The sequence below is a fragment of the Cotesia glomerata genome, linkage group LG1 (genome assembly GCF_020080835.1).
Source record: "Cotesia glomerata isolate CgM1 linkage group LG1, MPM_Cglom_v2.3, whole genome shotgun sequence".
Classification (NCBI taxonomy): Eukaryota; Metazoa; Arthropoda; class Insecta; order Hymenoptera; family Braconidae; genus Cotesia; species Cotesia glomerata.
Window position 1 is genome coordinate 23,105,860 of NC_058158.1, and position 4,352 is coordinate 23,110,211.

Sequence of the window (4,352 nt, forward strand, 5' to 3'; positions counted from 1 at the left end):
ATCTCAACACCGATAGAAGGATTTGTTTATTTTTAATATTTGTTTATATTTAAGGATTTGTTTATATTTAATAAACTTTATTAACTGTTAATAAATGATTTTTTTAAAATCATAGGATTTAATAAATATTTATTAACAGTTAATAAATTATTTATTAAATTCGATTTATTAAATGTTAATAAATATTTGTTAATAGTTAACAAATATTTATTAACAGTTAATAAGTGATTATTAAGAACAGTTTATTAACTGTTAATAAATATTTATTAATGGTTAATGAATATTTGTTAACTGTTAACAAATATTTATTTAAAATAAAAAGCAAAAACAGCAATTTTCTTTTGACACTTTTTATAACCCTACAGCTAGAATACGTGATAATAATTAAATTTACTAAATAAATTAACGTTTTTAATATTTAAAAATATAAAAGATAATTATGAGCTGTGATAGAATATGGTATTTTACAATAAACGTTATTATAATGTAATATAATTAATGCAAATAATTTATAAAGATGATTTTTGTTTATAAGCAATCTTTATATCATATGATATTGCAAGCGAAACAAATTCACTCAACAAAATATTTATTAACTGTTAATAAATATTTGTTAACTATTAATAAATACTGATTAACTATTGATAAATATACTTTCCTCCTAAATAAATATTTCCCGGGAAAAAATGAATTTACCTAATCATATATATTTATATATGATTATATATTGAATATATAGAATTATATATCATTATATCTAAATTTTTATGTAAAATATATATAATCATATATAGACTAATATATTGTATGTATATTTTATATAAGACTGTATATAATCAGATCTGAGTTATCTAGGTCTATATATGATTATATATAATCTATATATAATTAGATCTGATTAGACCTGAGTTACCTGGGGCTATATATAATTATATATAAATCTATATATAATTAGATCTGATTAGACCAGAGTTATCTAGGGCTATATATGATTATATATAAGTCTATATATGATTATATCTGATCATATCTAATTGATATTCCAGCTGTCAGGTTATAAAAAATGTCAAAAGAAAATTGCTATTTTTGCTTTTGATTTTAAATAAATATTTGTTAACTGTTAACAAATATTTATTAACATTTAATAAATCGTATTTAATAAATAATTTATTAACTGGTAATAAATATATATTAAATCCCATTATGTTAAGAAATCACTTATTAACAGTTAATAAAGATCATTAAATATAAACAAATCATTCTATCAATATCAGTGTAACTATACGGAAATCATATATAATTATATATGAATCATATATAACTATATATGAATCATATATAATTATATATGAATCATATCTAATTATATATGAATCATATATAATTATATATGAATCATATCTAATTATATATGAATCATATATAATTATATATGCATTTTGTGATTACTATAAAACATTCTCTGTTTTCATCTCAGAGTCTGCTACTCCAATGATTAATAATTTTTTAAACTATAGTTTTTTGTGGATGAAATAATGGAACTGTATTAATTAATTTAACTTATAAAAATCGATTATGTATTCGATTTGCATTAGTTGTAGGTATTTCAAGCTTTACTCTTCCAGTAAGTCTCGTAGGTAAACAGGTGGCGTGTTAGTCTTTAAAGCGTCAGGTCCCCGGTTCGATCCCCGCTCACGGTGAATTTTTTTTATTTTTATAGAAATAATTATATATAACTATATATAATTAGGCAAATTCATTTTTTCCCGGGTTATTGAATGTTAAAAAATATTTATTAAAATTTAATAAATTAAATAATTGTCTTCAAATAAATTAAATTATTAATAGTTAATAAATCCTTCTATCAGTGAAGTTTCATGACCTATTAGAATTTTTCGATCGTGAATAAATCTAATGTTCAGATGATATCATTTAACAATAATTATTCTATTCATCGAATGGTTTTCGTCCTTCAAGATAAGGACACAAACAATATTCGATCGTTCTATTAAACGGTTCCGAAGAAGGACATGTACACAGAAAGAACAATAACCCACTGTACATCCTCGTATAGAATACTCCGTGGTATTTGTAGTGAAAAAAAATTTCAGACTATAGTCAATATCCTTCAAAGTATACTAAATTATTTTTGGACTGTACTCAGTGAAGTCTCCGATTTAATCGATTAATTTTTCTGGTTATATCGCGTAAAACTTCACGGGATATAATCTGAAAAATTATTTCGTGTAAATTAAATTATACTCGGATGAAATTTGGATTATGCCCACGGTGACTTCGTCATTTTTTTTTCTAGGGCCTAAAAAAATAAAAATATTTTTTTCCTAGGCTAACATTTTTAAGTTCGAAGAGTCTAAGAAAAGAAAAAAAAATTTTTTAACCCCAAATTATCGGAAAAATTGTGCTTTAATGCTCCTTAAATGTTTTTGATGTATGTAATAATTATTTAAAACAATATTTGACTAACCTAATATTTAAAATACATAATAGATATGATAATGCTAAGTGCGCAGGCGCTAGAAAAAAAAATTGGCGGAGTCACCGTGGGCATAATCCAAATTTCAACAGAGTATAATTTAATTTACACGAAATAATTTTTCAGATTATATCCCGTGAAGTTTTACGCGATATAACCAGAAAAATTAATCGATTAAATCGGAGACTTCACTGAGTACAGTCCAAAAATAATTTAGTATACTTTGAAGGATATTGACTATAGTCTGAAATTTTTTTTCACTACAAATACCACGGAGTATACTATACGAGGATATGTACAGTGGGTTATTGTTCTTTCCGTGTACGTTATCCGCATTTAAACCATGCTAAGCCCGCGAACTGTATATAGTTTTTACTATGTACTGAATTATCCGTCATATTCTTCGCAGCGACTCACATTAAATATGATGAGTTATCTGTTACATTCCACAAAAAAATTTAATAACGTCGAAATTTACAATCACGGTTTTATATGATGGATATTTTGTTGACGATTTTCAACATATATGAATAAATTCTTTATGCACCTTTTATGTTTAATTACTCATATTCGTATCGGTTTGACGTGCTTCAACATGAAATTATCTGATGCAATGACATGCTTTCTTCGTTGCATAGAAAACATAGCAATATCAATTACATAAAAATAATAATCTTTTCTTTCATGACGAATAAGGATTTTTCGTTCGGGATTAAAATCAAACAACCAAATAACATCATACGACCGTAACTGTATTCATTTATTGAACCTTTTTCATCTTCAAAAAAAGACATAAACGATATTCGGTGGTTCGATTGAACAGTCCCCAAGAAATTTATATATGTTATCCGCATTTAAACCACGTTGAGCATGCAAACTGTGCATAGTTTTTTGTTCGTGTTGACTCATACAAATATGATATGTCGCCCAATGCATTCCACGAAATAAATAATAATGTCAAAGTGTACGTCCGCGGTTTCGTAAAATGGTTATTTATTTGACGATCGTCGGTATATGAATAAATTTTAAGGGCACGTTTTATGTCTAAGTATATTCTTGTATGTTTAAAGAGTTTCATCACATGATTAGTCGATTTGATGACAAATCCTTTGCTCCAAAAAAAAATATCCGGACATCAACTGCACGAAGATGATCATAATTTTTCCTTCATGAACTAATGAATTTTCGGTTCTTTGAATGAATTTTCATTATGTCTAAACACGAAGTCAGCTGATATTATTATGAAACATTTGACGTAAAAGGAAGGATAATCAAAAGATTACCACCGATAAAAATGAATAAATCAGTCTATGCAACAATCGTATTATCGTGCATTTTCTATTATCCGAATTACATTAAAATACAAATTCATTTCATAAATAAATGAACAAAAATTCTTCGACATATTCATCAATTTATAAACGATAGATTCATTCAAGAATTCCGATAGGGCGCGAATGCGCGCCGTTAAAAATTCTAGTGATCATATATAATCTATATATAATTAGATCTGATTAGACCTGAGTTACCTAGGGCTATAAATGATTATATTATATAAATATATATATAATTAGATCTGATTAGACCTGAGTTATCTAGGGCTATATATGATTATATATAAATCTATATATGTTTAGATCTGATTAGACCTGAGTTATCTAGGGCTATATATGATTATATATAAGTCTATATATGATTATATCTGATCAGATCTAATTGATATAGGACCATGTATATAATTAAACGTATAGCTATTTACATAATTATATCTAATCGAATTTAAGTTATAAATTTACATTTATTAATATATAATAATATATAATTAGATGCAGCATTTTTTAATGATTATATATAGTAA